At 41.7% G+C, this 22,867-nt stretch overlaps 1 protein-coding gene across 4 annotated transcripts in view; it reads left to right on the top strand.

The window, feature by feature from the left end:
- The window catches only part of LOC123375381 (beta-1,3-galactosyltransferase 2-like), a 185,447-nt gene that overhangs the window by 129,012 nt on the left and 33,568 nt on the right, over positions 1 to 22,867 (top strand). For 3 of the 4 annotated variants that reach the window (XM_045026203.1, XM_045026205.1, XM_045026206.1), the window contains 2 exons: positions 6,943 to 7,063; positions 16,755 to 16,825. The gene's annotated coding sequence lies outside the window, so the exon portion shown is untranslated. The remainder of the gene's footprint in view (positions 1 to 6,942; positions 7,064 to 16,754; positions 16,826 to 22,867) is intronic. The other variant, XM_045026207.1, reaches the window with a different exon arrangement.

The raw sequence follows: 22,867 nt of genomic DNA, 5'->3' as shown, positions 1-22,867 counted from the left end.
CTTTTTCCATTAAGTTGCAATGATTCTAACATTCATGCATCGTTTGACAGAAAAAACGAGAATTTGTAGACATAATAGCTAATGTAAAGTATATGAGTCTGCAAGGCAGTTAGATGGGTAGGAAACTAAGTGTACCTGTTAATGTTACAGAGGGTTATTCAGATAATACAAGTGCACAGAAGTGTCATTTGATGTGAATTTGTACTAAGAGTGAAATGCATAAATCGCTGGATTGCCTTATCTGAGGCAGGCTATCTTTCAGTGTTTTATGGTAGAACGTGGGCTATAAATGTCAAATGAATATTTGCATGCAGATGGTAGAGTTTAAATTTGGAAGAAGCAAAGTAGAAAGCTTGTAAGCAAAGTCAGTAGAAAATCTTTCTTAACAAGACATTGTCTACTATAGTGAAGCTCTTTGGAGAAAAGACTGTGTTTGTACAGTCCCAAGCTCTGATCTCAATTTGGTGCTTTTAGGCACTACCTTAAAATAGAAATAATGTTTTGTTCAGTGGCGGATTTAGAGTTAGTGGGGTCCTGTGTGCAGCTTCATTTTTGGGACTCAGCCAAGAAAAAGAGCATTCTCTCTTAGGCTAGGTTTACACTGGGGGAAGCAGGGGAGTCGACCTAAGATACGCAACTTCAGCTACGCGAATAGCATAGCTGAAGTCGGCGTATCTTAGGTCGATTTACTTGGCCATGAGGACGGCAACGAGACGACCACTGCCGCTCCCTCGTTGACTCTGCTTCCACCTCTCGCCGTGGTGGAGTTCCGGAGTCGACGGCAGAGCTATCGGGGATCGATTTTATCCCCAATAGATTGATCACTACCTGTCAATCCGGTATGTCTACACCCTAAGGGTATGTCTACACTACCCACCAGATCGGCGGGTAGTGATCGATCTATTGGGGATCGATTTATCACATCTAGTGTAGGCGCAATAAAATCGATTCCCGATAGCTCTGCCGTCGACTCCAGACCTCCAGCGCGTGTGAGAGGTGGAAGCGGAGTTGATGGGGGAGCAGCAGCGGTCAACTCGCCGCCATCCTCACGGCCAGATAAATCGACCTAAAATACACCGACTTCAGCTACGCTGAAGTTGCATATCTTAGGTCGACTCCCCCAACCCCAGTGTAGACTTAGCCTTACTCCTCCATCCCCTGCTTTTCATTCTTATTTTCTCATCCTCTTCCTATATTATAAGTAATAGGAAGTAAATGAAAATAAAGTGAAATGCCTTGATTGTTTTTGTAGTCTAACTTTTTTTTTCCACAGACCACTTGAAATTGCTAAGGGTCTCAGTGGACCACTTAATGATCTTTCCAAATATTGTTTGTACCATTAGCTAACTATTGTAAAGTACTTTGGATAAGAGCCCTTTATTTAAAAAAAAAAGTTAAAAAACAGTGGGGTGTAGGGTCTGGCCAGGAGTGAGGATGTGGGAGGAGGCTCAGGGTTGGGGTGTGGGGTCTGGGAGGGAGTTAGGGTGCAGGAGTGGGTTGGGGTTGGGGGGGTTGGCCAGGATAGGGGCTCAGGGTTGGGCAGGAGGTTGGGGTGTGGAGCACTTACCTGGGGCAGCTTCTGTTTGGTGCGAGGGGTGCAGGTGGGGATGGGGGGGTGCAGGAGCTCCTGTTTGGTGCTCAGGGCGGGGGTGGGTATGGGGGGTGCAGGAGTCAGAGCAGGGGATGTGGAGGGGCTGGGTGTGTGTGGGGGTGCAGGAATCAGGGAGGACAGGGGCTGTGGGTGTTTGAGGACGGTGCAGGAGTCAGGGCTGGGTTTGTGTGGGGTGGTGCAGGAATCAAGGTGGGGGGTTAGGGGTGTGGACGGGTGGGCCAGGTGTGTGGGGGCCACTCCAGCCTCCTGCTCTGAGTGGCTCAGTAGCAACCGCTGGGTTACCTTACCTGGCTGGCTGGTGGATGCGTCCCTGACCCGACGCTGCTCCTGTTTGCTGCCAAAGGGAGCTGTGGTGGCATCAGCACATGAGATCGGAGACCCCCTGGCCTGCCACTCCCTTTCCCTCACTTTTTTCCAGGGGCCGCCAGCAGCAGTGCATGTCAGGGACTGCACCTGCGCTGCCCAGCATCCAGAGGAGCAGGGTAGCAGGACAGATGCGGACAGATGCCCCACCAGGGGAGCACGCACACCTCCCCTACAATGTTCCCCCAGCCAGCCCCTCACCTGTCTGCCTGACTCTTGGGTTGGGAGCCAGACTCTCAGGCTGGGAGAGCGCACCCCATGCCACGCCTCCAGCACGGCTCTTAAATGCCTCCCTTCCTGCTGTCCCCCACAGCTTCTTTCCCCACAGCGGTCCCCCCTGGCAGCGGTGCTGGATGATGCTGGGCTGCCTGGCCCTCGGGCCCCCTGTAGTTGAGGGGCCCATGCCAGGGCACTGTGTGTTTCATAGTAAATTCGCCTCTTGTTTTCTTAAAAGTGTGAAATTTTTTAATGTCATTTCAAGCACTCAGCCAAGCTTACTCCTCTCCCTGCTGCTGGATTCAGTCCTCACAACATGTGTTTGTTAATCAGACATTCCTAATTAGAAAAAAAAAAGTTTGGCGAATGTCAAGAAATATATAGGAATTGAAACTTAATTGATGTTTCAATGCTTGAGAAAAGATTGGGAATAGTTTAAACAATTTGTTTCACAGCCAGCTGTGAAAGTGACTTATAGTGACAAAATATATTACAACCCATTAAAAAATACCCAAGCTTTTTGGACATATCACAGGCAGTGAGGTAACAGATATTTCATTTCTGCTGCACTTTAATACATTTGTAAACGTGATGACACTCTCAAACAATAATCTGAATAGCCTATCAAAGGAACCATTTATTATTATTTACATAAAAGGACATAAATAACTTAGTGTTACCATTTACATAGTGAAATAAAGTGACTATGGCAACTTGTGTAATGAAGCAAAGTATTTGCAATACTTGAAATCCAAACTTCTAACAATTCTGCTAATAAACACTTTGCTACTTGAAAGCCCACTTCTTGCCTCCCATACTTCAGGAAATTAGTCTGGAGAAATATGGGGTCCAAACCTGCAGTCCTTGGCTCAGTGAGTTCAGTGAGAGTTTAGCCTAACTAGATTGTAGGAACAGGTCCTAGATACATATACCTCACATAGAACAGCAGAGTGTAGAATTAAGAAAGGTGCTAGAGGACATCTTCCTTAACCTTCCGAATTTCAATTGATCACTACCAATTACTGTGAATAAAAAAACATGTGTATGAATATGTTCTTTCTTGATCTGTTTTGCAGGAGTGACAAATGCTTTTGTCCATATCTTACTAAGGCCAACTTCCCCATTTATCAAAAGAAAGCCTTTAAGGTGTTGTTTCAAATTATTCTTGATCTGTGCCCCCACCCCTGAACTTTTCATATTATGAAATAGTAGACTTCAGAGAGGAATGGCAGTTAAGCCTCAAGATGTCTGTCATTTATGCTCATGATACAACAAAAATCCCTAGGTACTCACTGAGTTCTAGTGTTAGAGCTCTTTTGTATATATTCCTCTCTTCAGAAGTTCTGATAAAATAAGCCTAGAAAATGCTGGAGAATTTTCGCCCCAAAAACATTTTGTTTATAATAGAAACCCAACAATAAAGAGCTATTTTAAAATCTATGGTATAAGGTAAAGTCTATACGCAGAGTTACTGAATCTTGATTTTCGAAACCTCTGACTATGTCCTTTTACTACTACCAAATAAATACTACTTCTGTCTTTTGTGAGTAAAACTGGCATGACAGTTGAATGCCATTTTATTTAAATGTGATTAATTTAGTTGAAGTAATATATTGAAGTGCAACACCTGAATTTTAAAGCCAAGAAAGCAACATCTGAATTCTAGAACCAGATAAAAGTGATATCAGTCATTGATGTACAGTAGCAGATGCAGATGGAAGGTAATAATATGGTACCAAGGGAACTGAGTGAAAAATTACAGGCATGCCTAAGTGCTTTTATATACTGAACTTAAACAGGTGATTCTCTGTTTAATAAGTGAAATATAGCTTTTTCAACTACAACATCACTTGTCATAGCTAAAATCAGTAAGAGAAACAGTGAGTGTAATTGGCGAAGAATGAAAATGACCCAAATGAAAAATATTTTATTGCCTACTTTGTTTACTAATTTTATATAATGATAACAGTTATTGCTTCCCTAGTTCAACTACAGACCTCAGCTGCATTGCAATAAGTAATAAATTACCAAACTGTCTCCTGTTTGCTATTATGGAGTTATTTGGCTATCATAAGATCTTTCTCAAAAAAGTTATTAAAATGGAACTCAGTATTAGGGAAAATTGTTTTATTATCCTGACAAAGAAGTATTTGTTTCTTTGTAATGTTCTCTAATGGATGAGTGTACCAGAAAAGTTGTCTTTATAATATTGTCTTCAAGACTAAAGATGTTGGGTTTTTTGGATATGACATTGCTACAGTTTTTTTATTGTACAGGTTCTTTCTGTTGTGTCTGGCAGTAAACTGCACCTATTTTTCTTTTCAAGATTCTTTGTGACTATTTGATATTTGGTCAACTTCATACCATGCAACAACCATGTATAGTGGATTGCCTAGGACAGTTTGAGAGTATAGGGAATATCACATGAAAATGGCAATACTCTTGAGTTCTAGATGGAGTTAAAAGGGTTTCCACAACAATGTCATTGTTAGAGCTGAGCAAACTATGGACTGAATCCTTTTCTTCTGAGTAGTGACTGAATTTGTATAGATTTGTTCACCTAAGTCGTACAACATTGTTTCTGCACTACAATTAGAAGAATCCAAAATGCAGAAAGTGTGAACAAGATGGCTGTGTGAACACCTCCAGTGCAAACACTGAGGAATGCCCTGGAAATGTTGAATAATGTGTATTGAATTCAGTTAGGATTGTATTATTCTAGATTCACATTAGCATAACTGAGATTAGAGTTTAGGTTGTACAGGTAGTGACACCTATAGTTAATGTTGCCCAGCACTTCCGAGTGTAGAATGTTATAAATCAGACAAACTTAAGCCACTGGAGCTCAAGTTTTCCATGTCTGGAGTCAGTCTCAGGTTGATTTTCTTTTTAAAGCATCAGCTAAAACAATTCAGCAATTTCTTAGAAATGAGGGTAGGCAAACATTCATGATTTCGCTCATGTAAAAAAAAAATCTTACAGCCATTTAGTTGAGAACCTCTTGTGTCTCAATGCTTTGGAACATAATCTTGATTTTTTTATTTATTTTTGGCAGAGTGTGTTGCCCTGGTGGAAGGGATATGTCTCTTACCATTCCTATTTATGCTCACCCAAATTTGACCAATTTAAAAGCCTCTGAATACTCTGTTTGCACATACTCATTAGAAACTTCCTAGAATTTTGGCAGGTAAATCTTCTAAACATTGCATCTGTACTGATGCTCCAGCCCAGGGCTGTATGGTCTGAGTAGAACTTCCTTGCAATTGCTCCTGGCAGTGCTATGTGGGCAAATTTTACTTCTGCACTTCTCTAACTTTTGAATGCTTGGCTTTACGGCCTTAATGTTTTCTTAAGAGTGTTTTTGTATGTAATTTAAATTACACTACAGTAATTTGTGTATACATTTTCACAGCAGTTCTGACTGCTTTTTTGTTCAAGTAAGGGAAGAGCAAAACCACAAAAGGTTGAGAGTTTTGGCTTGGATTAGAAACTATACTCATCAAAACTTGTGGATACTTAGCCAAAACATATGTCAATAGTTTGTGGGACTTCCCTGATACATGTTCCTCCTGACACCAGTAGACAGAAGGTTTCCTTTTAAGTCTCTTGGTGGGAGAAAACCAGTGGCTTTTTTATTCTCTCCTAAGCATATTCAGGGCATGGCTGGGCATTTCATTTCCCCATCTAGCTTTTCAGAATCCACTAGTCAGGCCCACACTCCATATTAGATTCTCTCTCCCAATGTCTTATAACTACAGGGCGGCTTGATAAACCACCTCCTTCTGCAAAGGGACCCTAAATAGTCCTCCTACCAATCTTACAGCTGTAGCATGCTTTTACATTAACATACATGCAATCTTGGATGCTCTAGTATAAAATGTAACACGTGACAATCTTCCTTCTCCAGCTAACTAGTTGAAAACCAGCAGGGGAAGCTGACACTTCTCATTATCAATGCAAAGATTTATTGTGGACCTCTCAGTGCTTTAGAAACAGTTTAGTACTTTTCCAGTTTAGGTTTGAGGAAGCAGCATATTTTACCTGAACTGGGACTCCCATTCCTAAGAGTAGGTGGCAGAAACCAAGAAAAGCTGCTTTTTTTTTTCTTCAAAATGAGTCTGATACAACTGTGTTGGGAATAGAGCTTGAAATTGTTAGAAAGATCAATTATATTGTGAACAGCATGTTGCAAAACTGTCTGACCCTGATCCTGTAAACACACATCTGCTTGTCCTTAAGTGCAAGAGTCATTCCATCAAAGTTAATGAGACAACTCGCTTACTTAGAGTTAAGCAATTGTGTAACTATTTGTATGATCAGAGCCTAAAAGTGAAGTGTATTTACCTATATTTTTATAATGACATATATGCCTATTTTGGCACTCTGAAATTATATCCCAATGATTAAAAAAACAATATATTGTAACCAGAGCTGGTGCAACCCATTAGGCAACCTAGGCAGTCGCCTAGGGCACTAACATTTGGGGGGGGGGAGGGGCGGCGACTGCGGCGGCCGGATCTTCGGCCGCCCCGGTCATCAGTGGTATTTCGGGGGCAGCACCTTCCACCGCCTCTGTTGGGGGCTGTATTTCAGGGACGGGACCTTCCGCCGCCTATGTCGGGGGCGGTATTTTGGGGGCGGGACCTTCCGCCGCCTAGGGTGCCAAAAAAGCTGGCAGCGCTCCTAATTGTAACCAGGGAAAATCAAAAACTAAATGAACCCCAATATGCCTCTCTATTTCCCTTTTACAGGTACAGGTTCATGGTCTTGTTATCAGGGTCTATCACCTGAGGAAGCAGCTCCTTCGCTCCACCTTCCCTCAGAAGTGTGGTGTAGGAATGAAGAGGAGAGACAAAAGCTATGTTGAAACAGGTAAATATTGTATTAAGGGTGGTTTACATGAAAGGCATAAGGGAAAAACCATAAATAAACACACAAACTCAGAAAACAGTGGACTGAAACAAAAGAGCTTGAAGCTCAGACCCAATATTCCCCTCCCTTGGCAACAAGAACAAAACAAATCCCCAGTATAGCCTACTGCTAATCAGAAACTCTGGATTTCGGCTGGTGGATGGTGGTAAGCTGCTCGATGGTGACAAGCCACTGGAACCGAAGCTGCTGACTGGTGGACCAAAGGACCCTGGATGGCAGGTAAGTTGATGGTGTCACAAAATCCTTCACAGCTCTTGATCCGAAGACCCACGCAAACATGGCTGCCTCCTGAACGGACAGCACCATGGGGACATGGCACAGTTCCTTATAAAGAGTGAGTGGCAGGAAAGTTCTGAGGGGATGGCAGTTACAAGGCAGTTCCATCTGGTTTGATCCAGCCCTCGCGCCACAGCTTTGGCGCCTTAATTTTCCCACCTCTGAGGACAAAATGGAGCTTTGACTCCATTTTGAAAAGTACCAAAGTCCATATTAATAAGAAGAAACCATATAAAAACCTTATCCTAAACATTTTAAATCATTTAAATCCTAAACATTTTAATATTATATAAAGTCACCAACAGTATCTAACATTTTATGAGTTTGTGTCAAACCCCTGTATATTTAAGGGCTCTAAAAGCTCTGTATTGCACATTAATGAAGTGTATTAGTCCTGCTTAATGACTAGAAAACTTTTAAAGTTGTTTGAAACAGCTTTACAAAGTGAATCTGAAACTTAAACATCTAAAATTCAGCAACTGTCTCTGTAGGATGTAGTACCTCAAAATTCACCAATTACATCACTTCAGTTCAATTAGCATGCTTGCTGTTAGCTATCGTTTGTTATATCAAAGCCATAAATATTTAATTGGCATAGCATATATATAAAATTACCTAAAAATTGATCAGATTATTTGCTAAATAGGCTAAGCACTGAGGAAAAACCTTTTATTTATTTATTTATTTATTTATTTAAAGATAACTATATCAAAAATTGTTTTTCCTAATGGATGAAAAACCTGCCTCTGTAACTAGAAAGTACAAAGGTGTCTCCTGGACTTCAAAACAAATTATGAGGAATACATTGCTTATCAATAACACAGTGAGACGTTGGTTATAAAGAAAATAGGTTTATAATGTGTAAACTTCAGATTCTTCACTCTTTACTAAAATGAACCATTATGGGATGCAAAGTATGCTTAACTTGATGCATAGAAATGATAAAACTTAATTTTCAGAACCTGTGCAACAAAGTGTAAAATGTGCTGTGTGTGTTCTTTACAGCTGTAATTCAGGACAAGTTCATTTTTAAAGGTGTAATCCATGATATTTACATGCTATAGTCCATTCAGTTCTTTCTTATCTATTTCTTATCCTATTAAAGGCTACCAATCTTAGCATTAGAAAGGCCTTATGCCATAGACAAAACTTGAAAATGGATATAGGACCGAAAGTACAGCCCAGTAGCTTTGTGTCTTTTTTAATATCTTTGCTAAAAATATGACCATTAATCTAAATGCAAAGCTCTGTACATCTTGTTATTACCCATTGATTTTCATTGTGCTGAAACTACATCTATCCCTAGCTGCTTTACAATGAGAGAAAACTTACTTTTTTTTTCAAATGAACTACAATGTTCAGCATTTATTAAAAAAAAGAGGTCTGGAATTTATGAGCCTTGAGGATAGGACAAGAAGCAATGGGTTTAAATTGCAGCAAGGGAGGTTTAGGGTGGACATTAGAAAAAACTTCCTAACTGTCAGGGTGGTTAAGCACTGGAATAAATTGCCTAGGGAGGTTGTGGAATCTCCGTCATTGGAGATTTTTAAGAGCAGGTTAGACAAACACCTCTCAGGGATGGTCTAGATAATAATTAGTCCTGCCATGAGTGCAGGGGATTGGGCTAAATGACCTCTCGAGGTCCCTTCCAGTTCTATGATTCTATGATATGAAGCAGGAACTTTGTTACAAGAGAAGCCCCACTGAGTTCAATTGAATAGCAGCTTATTCCAGAAGAGGTCCCATTGATTTCAATGAGTTCTCTCATGGAGTAAGATACTATTCAGTATGAGTAAGTGGTATAAGAATCTAGTCCTCAGTTCTGACCCTTTCTAGAGGTCCTATTGAAATCAGTGGGACACCTTGTGGTGTAAGGTACTACTTAGCAGTAGGGAGTGTGGTGGAATCTGACCTAGTGTGATTAGATGTATAAACATTCAATGCCATGTAATTTTTCAAACTGGACTTTGAAAATTTTTTAAAAAAAGATAATCTGCTTATTATTTATAAAACAATATGCCTTTGAAAAGGTCAATTTTTATTGAACACTTCAATTTGCTCTCCATTCACACTGCCAAGCCAGCCACAGGTTTAAATCTAATGGCTATCAGTCTTCCCAAAGGACTTCAACTATCCTGGTGACTCAGAGAGAGAGATGGGTGCTCAGATAGCCAGAACCCAGCCCTGCTTATAAAGCAGAGTCAAACCTTTAGCCTTGTATTCATATGTAGGTGCAATTCAGTGGTGTGATTGAGAACCTGTTGTAATATGTTTATTTAAACTAGCACCAACTAACAGATGGGCAGCCATATTCTGTAGCTGATGTAATTTACAAGAAGTCTTCATATGTGTCACAAATTAGATTGCATTAAAGTAACAGTGTAGAAGTGGTGACATCCATTACTCTTGAGGCCCAGTTCTGAAAGGCCACACACATCTAAGTAGACTCTAATAAAAAGGAGCTTTTGGCTACTAATGACCCCTGGGATTCCAGAAGCAATCAAGGATCCAGCAACATTGCCAGTTTTGACCATTTTGTGCACAGGTTTCACAAAATTTGGCAAAAGTCTCTTGCAACATACACTCAGGGCTTCATTCCCAGCCTATTGGCATCACCTCTTTCTCCTCTAACCAGTTGGCTACCATTTAGGTACCATTCTTGACTTCAAAATTCGAAGTATCATTTGTGTTTGAGAGTGCAATACCTTTGGCACTAACCCAATCAGCATCCAAACTAGCATTCTCCTTTCCTCCCCCTCCACCATTTTCCAGCCCAGGAACCTCACCCAGTCCAGCATCCACCAGTAGCCTTACTTCTCCCATCCTGGCCCATTTTTAATGGCTTTGGGCAGTGATCATTTCCATTTCCTCCCTCTCTCCCCTAGGTACTCTGGGGGCATGAGAGGAGTGAAAATATTTGCTTCCTCCCTACACCCTGAACTTGATGACACACTTCCCTACCACAGAATACCTACCTTGTTCCCTTTCTGTATAGTCTTCTACAAAGACAGGTTAGTGGACAGCAGCAAATAGCACAGTTTGGGCTCTGCCATAGCCAGCGCAGATGTAAAGGGACTTGACTTCTGGGGCCTGTAGATGTAAGCGTGTAGCGTGTGCTGCTCCTTGCTTCCTATGGCAAGTTATTGTCTGACCCTACCATCCCTTCAGAAGACTATGCGAGAAAAACACAGACAGACTGATCAGGTAGTGCCAGAAATCTGTTTAAGCAAAACCTTACAGCATAATAAAAGAGCACTAATTTAACAACAATGGTTTTATTCAACATTTCGAACTATTGTTGATTGTTTCCATCTCTCAATAGTTAATGTCTTTATGATATTATAGATGGATTTGTAGAATGTACAGCCATGTACTGAATAGACAGGAACAGCTTTAAAACAGGCCAATTGCCTAAATGGCAATTGCCACAAATGATAAGTTCATCTTTCTAAAAATTGAAACTTTCTATCATTGTTGATTTTTGGTATTCATTTCTTCTCATCATCCCTCTTTAGTGCCTTTCTATCCTAATGTGTGTGACTTCTTTGAATATGTGTTTTGTTTGTTTGTTTGTTTGTTTGTTTTATTAGTCTACCTACGGGGGACTCTCTGAAACCATATAAACTCAGGTCATCTGGAAATATCCTTGCTTGACCTTCTGCTCAAGGCAGTTTGCCCTATTCAAAGGCAAGTTCAACCTGACAAAGAAGCTCAGTAAGAGATAAAAGAAATGTGAAAAGTTGCAGGAACCATGATAATGAGGAGAGCTCAGGCAAACTGTGTGAGTTTAGCCCACAGGGCTGTTTTCTATTGCACTTCATAGGTGACCTGGGAGTGAGGGAGGCTTAGTTTACTATGGTTGCTGGTGAATATATGTATATCTAATGATGGAATGGATAAGCAGCCTATTAAGATACTGTGAAAATTGTTGTGTATGAACATCCAGAGCATGGATTGGTGCTTAATTGTTTATATATCTTAATAGATACATTTAAAAAAATGCTTTGTATCTTTTGTGTGTACCAGCAGTTCAGGTTTACTCTATTGAATCACTCATTGGTTTAGGAGGTGATGGAAATGTCAGATCAGGCATTCTATCTCTGACAGAAACAGTAAGATTGCATACTGCATTTAAGCCCCAATGCAGGTGTCACAGTCTTCCTGCGTGGATCATAATACAGGATCATGGTCTAAATTTGCAAATGCCCATGAAAATGTTCATTTCTGTATACAAGGAATGGTAGTTTTGACTCAGTCTAAATCATCATGGATCATCATTCAAGTCTCACTTCCTGTCAGTACCTGTCCTCAGCTGGGGAAGCTAATGAGCCAACCAGCAGACCAAATTTGGTGATGAATCCTGGTCATGTGCCACCTAAGGCACGTTGCCGATACACTAAGAAGAGTGTTTAGATGCCAACACTCTGAAAAACTAAGACTGCAAAAGTTTCTTTGTGACGAAAGACTGAAAACTTTGTCATGGCAACGAGAAGAAGCTGGAGATGTAACCGGTTATCTTTTTCTATCGGAGACCTATCCAGTTAGCAGGAAGGTGCTAACATGGCAGGCTATCAGGAAACAAATTTAGTATAGCATTGTCAATGACAGTGAGGGATCCAAAATTTTATTCCTTAACTAAGCATGTTAAATCCGAGCTGTGCATTTGAGGGAAAAAAACATAAAAGACTATAATAGTCTAGACCTGAAAACTGAAACCACAGATTTGCAGCATATCTTTACTTCATGTCCAAAAGCACAAATTCTTTTCAATACATGTAAATGTATTACACTGTATGTGTAATGCACATGAAACAATACGCACAATGAGGATTCCCCTCTAAGTTGAAAAAAAAATTGACAGAACAGTTTCCCATCAAAGACAAAAGTTCTGTGGGAATGGGTCAATTTTGATAAAACTTTCTAAGATAAATAGTTGAAATGTTTCATTTTGACAATGTCAACACATTTCATTGTGAGTTTTAGATTATATCACAATATTAAAATTAATGTTTATTATTATATAATATAAAATTCAACTTTGTTTTGATTAATTTTATATTGACATGTTTCATCTCCATCAAAAAAAAACATTTTTGAATGTTTGTTTCATGGGAAATTGTGGAATTTGTGTCGTTTGCTCCCACTCTAAACAGTTTTCGAAAAGTCGGAATTTCCTATAGAATAGAAATTCCTGTACCCAAAAAGCTCTACATGCAACATTTTAGAAACCCATTTTAATCCAACATAACCAAGGAAATTTGTTTTATGTAGCAAACTACTTACTTTAACAACCTTTTTAATAAAAAATAAATATGGCACTTCTGGAAGGCGTCAGGTTGAAAGTACAATTTTCTTTTTTTCCTCAGAAGGGATATGGTAAAGGCAGGTCATAGACTTATAGACTATTAGGATTGGAAGAGACCTCAGGAGGTCATCTAGTCCAATCCCCTGCTCAAAGCAGGACCAACACCAACTAAATCATCTCAGCCAGGGCTTTGTCAAGCCGGGCCTTAAACTTCAAAGGATGAAGATTTCACCACCTCCTTAGGTAACCCATTCCAGTGCTTCACCACCCTCCTAGTGAAATAGCGTTTCCTAATATTCAACCTGGACCTCTCCTACTGCAACTTGAGACCATTGTTTCTTGTTCTGTCATCTACCACCACTGAGAACAGCCTAGCTCCATCCTCTTTGGAAACCCCCTTCAGCTAGTTGAAGGCTGCTATCAAATCCCCCCTCATTCTTCTCATTCTTCTCTTGTCATGTGCCCCAGCCCTCTAATCATTTCTGTTGCCCTCTGCTGGACTCTCTCCAATTTGTCCACATCCTTTCTGCAGTGGGGGGATGAAAACTGGACACAATACTCCAAGTGTGGCGTCGCCAGTGCCAAATAGAGGGGAATAATCACTTCCCTCAGTCTGCTGGCAGTGCTCCTACTAATGCAGCCCAATATGCCGTTCGCCTTCTTGGCAATGAGGGCGCACTGCTGACTCATATCCAGCTTCTCATCCTCTGTAATCCCCAGGTCCTTTTCTGCAGAACTGCCGCTCAGCCAGTCGGTCCCCAGCCTGTAGCAGTGCATGGGATTCTTCCTTCCTAAGTGCAGAACTCTGCAATTGTCCTTGCTGAACCTCTTCAGATTTCTTTTGGCCCTATCCTCCAATTTGTCTAAGGGCTAGTCTACACTTACGAGCTGGGTCGATGCGGGTCAAACTAATCTGGACGCGATAGTTCAAACTCCAGAAGCGCCGCAGTCGACTCCGGTACTCCACCACTGCAAAAGGCGGTGGCGGAGTCGACCTTGGAGCCGCGGACTTCGATTCCGCGGCATCTGGACGGGTGAGTAGTTCGAACTAGGGTACTTCGAATTCAGCTACGCTATTCACGTAGCTGAATTTGCGTACCCTAGTTCGACCCCGCTTCTTAGTGTGGACCAGCCCTTAGTCACTCCTGACCCTATCCCTACCCTCTATCTTAGTGTCATCTGCGTATTTGCTGAGGGTGCAATTAATCCCATCATCCAGATCATTAATAAAGATGTTGAACAAAACTGGCCCTAGGACCGACCTCTGGCCCACTCTGCTTGATAGCTGCTGCCAACTAGACATCGAGCCATTGATCACTCCCCTTTGAGCCTGACAATCTAGCCAGCTTTCTATCCACCTTATAGTCCATTCATCCAATCCATACTTCTTTAACTTGCTGGCAAGAATACTGTGGGAGACCGTATCAAAAGCTTTGCTACAGTCAAGATAAACAAGATCCACTGGCTTCCCCATATCCACAGAGCCAGTTATTTCATCATAGAAGGCAATCCAGTTGGTCAGGCATGACTTGTCCTTGGCGTATCCATGTTCACTGTTCCTGATCACCTTTCTCTCCTCCAACTGCTTCAAAATGGATTCCTTGAGGACCTGCTCCATGATTTTGCTGGGGACTGAAGTGAGGCTGACTGGTCTGTAGTTCCCCAGGTTCTCTTTTTTCCCTTTTAAAAATATTTGCCTTTTTCCAATCATCCGGAACCTCCCACAATCGCCACAAATTTTCAAAGATAATGGCCAGTGGCTCTGCAATCACATCAGCCAACTCCCTCAACACCCTTGGATGCATTAGATCTGGATCCATAGACTTGTGCATGTCCCAGCTTTTCTAAATAGTCCTTAACCTGTTCTTTCACCACTGAGGGCTGCTCACCTCCTCCCAATACTGTGTTCCTCAGTGAAGTAGTCTGGGAGCTGACCTTGTAGTCTGGGAGCATTGAGTACTTCAGCTTTTTCCACATCATCTATCACTATGTTGCCTCCCCCATTCCCTGACCTTCAGAGGTGAAAGTAAGCTGGTCCGATCTGGTCCGGCATACCGGCAAGAGCCAGTACACCATGCCGGACTGGACCGGCTTCCCCAGGCTGGCGATTTAAATGGCCCGGGCCTCCTGCAGTGGCCAGAGCCCCGGGCCCTTAAATCACCTCCCGAGCCCTGCTAAGGGAGCCCTGGTGTAGCAGTGGCAGGGCTCTCATGGTAATTTAAAGGGCCTGGGGCTCTGGCCACTGCAGGGAGCCCTGGGACCTTTAAAGCGCCACCTGAGCCCTGATGCCGGAGTGCTGGGATAGTGGCGGCAGGGCTCCGGCAGTGATTTAAAGGGCCCGGGGCTCCGGCTGCTGTGGGAAGCCCTGGGACCTTTAAAGCACCACCTGAGCCCCGCTGCCAGAGCTTTGGGGTAGCAGCGGCAGGGCTCTGGCAGTGATTTAAAGGGTCCAGGGCTCCCTGCAGCGGCCAGAGCTCCGGGCCCTTTAAATCGCCCCTGAGCCCTGGGGCTCCCAGCCGCCTCTGCAGCTGGTAGCTCTGGGGTGATTTAAAGGGCCCGAGTATTTAAAGGCCCTGCCTCTTCTGGTCAGGGCCGCCTGGGGTGGGGGGGCAAGTGGAGAAATTTGCCCCAGGCCCCGCAGGGGAACCTACGAGAATATAGTATTCTATAATATTGCAACTTTTTTTTAATGGAAGGGGGCCCCCCAAATTGCTTTGCCCCAGGCCCCCTGAATCCTCTGGGCAGCCCTGTTTCCGGTTGAGCCCACACCTCTTCCGGTTGAGGCCATGCCCCCTGCTCAGGACTCCAGCATACCGGTAAGTCCTTTAAGTTACTTTCACCCCGTTAACCACCTTTTTGTTGCTAACATACCTGTAGAAACCTTTCTTATTACCCTTCACATTCCTTGCTAACTGCAACTCTAATTGTGCCTTGGCTTTCCTGATTACACCCCCGCCTGCTCTAGCAATATTTGTATACTCCTCCCTAGTCATCTGTTGAAATTTCCACTTCTTGTAAGTTTCCTTTTTGAGTTTAAGCTCACTGAAGATTTCACTGTTAAGCCAAGCTGGTTGCCTGCCATATTTACTATTCTTTCTGCACATTGGGATGGTTTATTCCTGCACCCTCAATAAGTCTCCTTTAAAATATAGTCAGCTCTCCTGACTATATTTCCCATTAGTGAACATTTATGAAATTTTTTCATGCTACTCCAGCAATGTGCTTAAACCATGGCTTGTGCTGGGATGGAAGTTCAATTTCCAGGTCAATAAGAATGAAAAGTATGATGGTGGAATCTGTGATGTGGACACTTGTCCATTAATCACTAGACTAATTTCATAGAAGTTGACAACACACTGTTGGTTTTTTTGGGGCGGGGGGAGGTTGGTCTTCATTTTTTTTTTGTGTATGTGTGTGTGTGTTTTGTTTTTGTTGTTGTTGTTGTTCCTACTATTCTGAGCTGAATTTTGGCTGGCAACATAAGTCATAATTGAGTGTGGAAACTTTCACTCTTCTGAGTCATCATCATTATTAGTACTAGTATAGTAATATGTAGAGGCTCCAATCAAGACCAAGATCCCATTATGGTAGATACTGCAAATATTATATACATCAGTGCCGCAGTCATTTTATTAACCTAACCTAATACACGCACACACAGAAAACCAACCTGAATCTAACTTTACATATCTAACCACATCTGAACAAAGGTTTATTTTCGGAGGTGAGAGAGGTTTGCAGGTATATACAACATAAACATTCTTGCCCAATAGGGTTGCCAGAATGTAATTCTGAATACATTCAGTTAATTGATATATCTATAGTGCTTTTCTTTTTTTATACATGGTGGTTAAATGCAGAAGGTCGAGAGGGTTGCATATTCTTTTAGTTGAGGTTGGAATTGATGGATACAAACCCAGTAGTATATATTTTTCACTTCATATATTTGTTGGATTTGATTGTTTAGATTTGATTTTTAAATGGAAAATTTTAAGAGATCGTTATCTAAAAGAAAAATTTCCTTTCCCTTTAAATTTCAAACCTTTGAAGAACTGGAGAGTTAGTGGCTTCCTTGGCATTTCTTTGAAAACCGGATCCTAAATTGGGAATTTCTGCTAAGGGTGAGTAGAACAGATAACTGGTCCTTATGCACACAGGGATGTGATCCCTAGCAACATGTTCCTTTATAACGTGGCCCTTAAAGACTAGCGGTTGCTGGGAATTATAATCTTGAGACTGGGTGTGATGGAAAATAGGCAACTGACTAAGCATCATGTGACTACCTGCAGACTATATAAAGGCGTGCTCTTGGTTTAATCTGAGGTTCTGGCAGGACGACTATGTGATAGCCAGAAAGTGCTGCCCCACTGGGAACACCTGGAGGGAAGTGAGATAGGCCTCATTTACTCTTTGTTTGTATTATTTTTACATTTCTGCATCTTTTCTTAATAAAACTAGTCCTCGATTAAATGGTTCTTGGAGCTTTATTATACTTACTGTACTCCAGTGGGCAAACACAGTGGCTAGGGCAAACTTCTTGATGTTACTGGCCAAATTACAGGACTGGCAGCAGTCAGTTCACTTATCCTGATTTTTCTGGATCAATCCTACATTCACAGTAAAATGACCTGTATCTCAGTGGAATACACTGAGGAGTTATCTATTAAATTCTGTTGGATGATTTCAAAACAAAACAAACGCTCAAACAAAACACATCACCACAGGAAGGATATATTATTTTAAATTCTGTAGAAAATTTCCTGTAGAGTAAAAATAAATATATCCTGGTCTGAACAATCCTGTGCCCAGATCAGATTGTTTGAAGACCCATGTAGTCCTTGGAACACCCCAGTCCATTCCTTCTCATTAAGTTATCTCTTTGGCCCCAATCCTCCAATCAGCCCTGTGTGAGCAAATACCTCACTGGTTTCAAAGGGGCTGATTGTGGGTGTAGGGATTATACCATGTGTTGATCCCAATGCATGACTGGGAACTTTGTGTTCATGCCTCTGGAGAATGGTGAAAGCTTTTATATAGGTCAAGATATGCATGGCATGTGTAGCTGAAATAAATGATGCACATTTGTGATGACCTTAATAAAGAGTGGGGAGAGAAAGGCAGAATGATCAGTAGCATCTGGAATCCTGCTGTTTTTACAGGAATCCGCAAAATAAGGCTTTCTGAGAGACTAATTCCAAAGACTAGTTATTTATGAACTACCCACATATCACGACCTGTAATTATATTTATGTTAACTTTTGTTGCACTTGATCTGAATAACAGTTTTGTGAAGACTTTTAATTAAAAATATAAATGAATCAGATAGTTTTTAATATAAATTGCAGAACAAAAGACCCCTTTCTTCATAACAGCTATGAATTGGGTTTTCATTCTAGAATATCAACTGGGGGAAGAATTCATGCCAAAAATAATAATAATAATAAATCCTTCTTTTTATTTTGAATACTCCAAATGAAGCTACTGTTACAGAAGAAACAATGATTTCATCCTCATACTTACTTGCCTACATTAAAATCAAGAAACAGATATACTTTTGGATATTACCTGAGGGATTTCCTGTTCAAAAATAAGGTTTTATAAGCACCATGAATATTATTATTTGGATTTTTCCCATTTCTTTGTTTTGAATTTCATCAGTTAAAAATGAATCCAGATTTGACTTGTGTAGACATGATATCATAGACTCCTGGACTCTCAAGAATGTAACCACCAAGATTAGGAACATCTACACAGAGACCCAGCTCCTTTAGCTCTCCTTTGCCTTATGACAGCATGGCTTCCTCAAGAGGCCCAGGATTATAACAGCATATGGGGACTTACCATTGCTCTGATCTGCAGAAACATGTAGCTGGACTTCTGCTTGAAATATTATCCCATCTGGGGGGAGCCAGACACACACTGTTTGTGGCAACGCCTCCCATCCCTGATTATTGCCCCATGAAACCCTGACCCCATGAAAGAAATTCCATGTAGGCTAGGGGATAAAAACTGCTCTTTTCATTTGTCAGACTTCTCCTGCCACCAATATTTTTCATGTTAATGGGATTAATATTCTGGCATAATACACATTTTGTAATTTAAAGCAGGATGTCACTTTCCATTTGACCACAAGATGGAGCCATTACAAAACTATTCATTTCAGGTGCCTGCGAACCACAGCAATGTTTTTGTATTTACCAGTGTTTGTTATTCAGACATCTGTACAGGTTTTATGGTTTTAAAATGAATTCCCCTGCTTTCCACTAAACTAATATTAAAAGTGATTGTCTATTTTATCTTTAAAGGGTGAAATGTTTGATGATGTTGTACAGTATATGTCAAATGGAAATAATCACTTTGGCCTTGCACGGAAGTTTATTGCTTTGTCTATAACTGAACTGCCGTCTGCTGTAGGGTGACCATATGTCCCATTTTGGCCAAGACAGTCCTATTTTTAAGCCCTGTCCCAACGGTCCTGACTTTTTTGACAGCCTCGTTGGGAGTGAGGGATGCCAGCCTTGCACGGGAAGCAGGCAGGGTGAGCTGTGATGCCAGCCCCAGCCTTGCGTGGGGGTGGGGGACAGGCAGGGTGAGTGGTGAGCCCCACAAGGTGTCCCATTTTCCCTTTGGGAAATATGGTCACCCTATTTCTGCTGTCATCGCTCAGCTCTCATGAACTAAGCAGTGCAGGACTTGATCAGTATTTTCACTGGAGACTGCAAAGGAAACTGAGATTGGAAAATATTTTTCAGAGCCCATAGGAGGCACTTCCCCTCTGCCTGGAAAGAATATGTCATTAGGAGGCACTAGGCTGCTGGAGTGCCATCTTCCAGAGAAAGATGTACAACCAAGGCCATGATCACATATGACCATTAAAGATCCCATGGTGCTTTTCATAATGATAGGTTCATGGGGAAGGCTAAGGAGGAGAGATGATATAAGGCTTTTGTTTGCTTGTTTTTGCTGTTGGTAAAGTGATACACCCTTGTCACTACACTAACTTGGGTAATTAACAATGGTCATGATTTCTGTGGGGACATTGCAGTATGATGCAGTATGAGTTCTCCTGCATGCTGCCCCCTCCTCCCTTACTTGCTGCAGGCAGCCCTCCCTGCTCTCCCCTGCCTCAGCTCCCTCCGCCTAAATGCCAACGGCAACAGGGCGGCCGAAGATCCGGCCGCCGCAGTCGCTGCCGTAGAAAATGGTGTCCCCCAAATCCCAGCACCCTAGGCGACCGCCTAGGTCACCTAAATGGTTGCACCGGCCCTGCTCAGGGTTACCCTATCATGATGCTCTCTCCATAGGGGTACATACTCACAGCATTTAGAAATCACAGCCAATTAAGAATGGAGCAGTCTGCTTCTTAAGATGACAGCATGTTATTCCTGTTGTCTCTATTGGCTGCCAGTTGGTTTCTGGGGCCAAAGTCCTTCCAGGGTGTCATTTATAAAAGGCCACAACTCTTTCTGGGAATCTTAAAGGAGCAGCAGCAAGGAGGAGTCCTAGCAAGAGAGGTCCCCACTCTGACCTAAACCTCCCATTGGGGATAGCTTATGAGAGGAATGAGGCCAAAGTCCTTACCCCTACCCAAACCCAATGGGTTTGTCACATGGCATGTTTGTGACTGTTAGACATAGGGCTTGATGCTGGAGAAACACAATATCAGAAATTCCTAAAATCATGTCTCTATTGACTGGAATGGCAGCTGCTTTGTGACTCGGTTCCATAATGCGGGATTCTGCATATATGTGCTGACAGTGAAAAGTAAATTAATGTGTGTTTGTGAAACACTGATAAAGCATTAGATTAGTAAACTAGATTTTTAGCCCTCTTCATACGGAGCCTTGGTAACTACTAGTCCACTGTTTTTCAATATTTCTTTTAGGCTTCTGCCTTCTCAATGAATAGCTCAGGTTATAGCTTGGACCACTGTGTATGTGACTTTTTCCTTGATCTGGAGAACAAATACCCATACAATGATATTTGTTGCTTTTGATGATTACAGACACTGGAATGTATATGTGAACAATAAATACCTGTAATTGTTTATGAGCATCACCCAGTACAAATATTTGGTTTTGTTCTTATTTCCCATATCCTTTCAGTAAACATTGCAAAGGGCAGTGTATTCACATGAACAATATGTGTTGTGTAATAGGTAGGTCTGAGTTTTGTTGTGTTGGACCTGAACATGAGCTCACTCACACCTCTGTAAGTCAGGAGTGACTGTTTGTATGAAGGTAGTGTGAGAAGAGAACTGGCCCCTTTGCATCCGCTATTGTTTATCAAGCTTTCAGGAAAATGAGTTTATAGGTGAATGTGAGCCTTCAAATATTGTCATACCTGGACCAAAAGATCAGGCATGAGACTTCTAAGGCATTTGTCTTTCAAATGATAAACACTGATGGAAGTTTTGTTTACAGACAGGCCCCTTGCCCTGTCTTCATTAATCACATTTAACAGTTAAATTTCATTTTGTTAAAATCTAGGGTGTATCCCTCTGGGAGATCTGAAGTAGTACCTTTCTCAAGTCATATAGACAGGACAATGAAGCACAGAGAAGCCCTGTGGCTGGAGCCTGTGAGCATCTGTATAGATGTAGGGTAGAGAGAGGCTTAGTGGGCCCCTGTGTCGTCCCTAATCTTGCAGCTCCCAGTCCCAGTGATGCCAGCAGATTGCACTTTGCAATTTAAAGTCTGGACATCTTTCTTTGTTTTTGTTTTTGTTTTTTTCCCCTCAAGCTTCTCCTATCTATCTCCCTCACAGCCCCTGAGCTGCTTACCTTACTCTCCATGATCCTCTCCTTACTTCCTGTCCCCTCCTTTCCTTCCAGTATCCTTCTTATACTTCTACTCTGTTCATGCTATCGTGCTCCTACTATCTCACCCCCTCCTGCTATTCCCTCTTATCCCATCACTGACCCATGATAATAAAACAGAACTAAGATGACATTACCTCCAATCGCTTTGTTTGTGTGTTCTCCTCTCTTCTCCCCCCCTCCTCATCTGATTCTTCTTTAGACCAAAAGCTCTTTGATGCAGGTCAGTTAGGAAACCATGTGGTATATTTTGAGCATTGCTGCTATATCAATAACCAATAAAAACACCTACAGTGTAATATTACAGCAGCAAAAGTGTTTTTTCTGATTCTCAGAAACAAAGAAACAATGAAGTAAATAGGCTATCATAGGCACCAACTCTGTGGGTGCTCTGGGGCTCAAGTACCCCCCCCCAAATCAGGGTGTTCAGCACCCACAAGCTACCAATAAGTGGCAGCAACATGTACCTAGCACACAGTGATACCGGAAGGGGGAAAGCACCCAGTGGCAAAAACTAAAGTCAGCACCTGTGCAGACTATGTCATGTACCTAGCATTGGATTTGCATACCTACTTATTGTATCAGCTCTCTGGAGAAAGAAGTATAAATAAATGAAATCATGGTTTATTAGGCGGCACTTAAGAGTCACATCTCCATATTGAAAAGAGCATGTATTAACAAGTTCCATTTAAATAATGTATCCATTTAAACAGTGCGTTGTAATTCATAAAACGCTATGCAGTTGAGGCAGGTTTGAGTCACCCATCCATCAAAGGAATTTTGTGAACTGCTGCTCTTTTCTCATTGATAGTCCTCTTTTTTATCTGAAAGCAGATACCACAGTCCCTGGGCTAAAAGTTCCTAAGCATGTCCTCGAGAGACCTGTTTTGCTGGTGCATGAAGGTGTTTTGGCAAAAGCAGCTCTTCAGATTCCTGGATAATTAGGCTTTTAAAGTTGGTTCAGTAGAATAGAAACATGAAAATCTAACTTTGTTTTTGGTTTTTATTTGCTGTTAAAGGAATTTAAAAAATTGGGCCTCATTTTCAGAAAACACATTGTTAAAATTGTCAGTTGAAGTTGTGGATACTCAGTACTTCTGAAAACCAGGCCCTCTTTCTCCCCCAGGATTTGTACCATTTAACACTTCCTACCTTTCCCCTCCCAACCCCTGAATCAGAATGAGAAATCAAAATTTTGAAATTTCTCACAAAACAATTTTTTTTTAGAAATATTAAAAGGCCCTTATCGAAGTGTTTCATTTTGATGAAGTTGAAGTGCTTCATTTCCATTTTGCAATATATTATAAAAGTCAGAGCAATAAAATGGAAATGAAGTACTTAAACC

The sequence above is a fragment of the Mauremys mutica genome, chromosome 8, assembly GCF_020497125.1.
Source record: "Mauremys mutica isolate MM-2020 ecotype Southern chromosome 8, ASM2049712v1, whole genome shotgun sequence".
NCBI classification, from domain to species: Eukaryota; Metazoa; Chordata; order Testudines; family Geoemydidae; genus Mauremys; species Mauremys mutica.
Note: the sequence above shows the minus strand (reverse complement) of the source record. Positions and strands in the feature narration are given on the sequence as shown.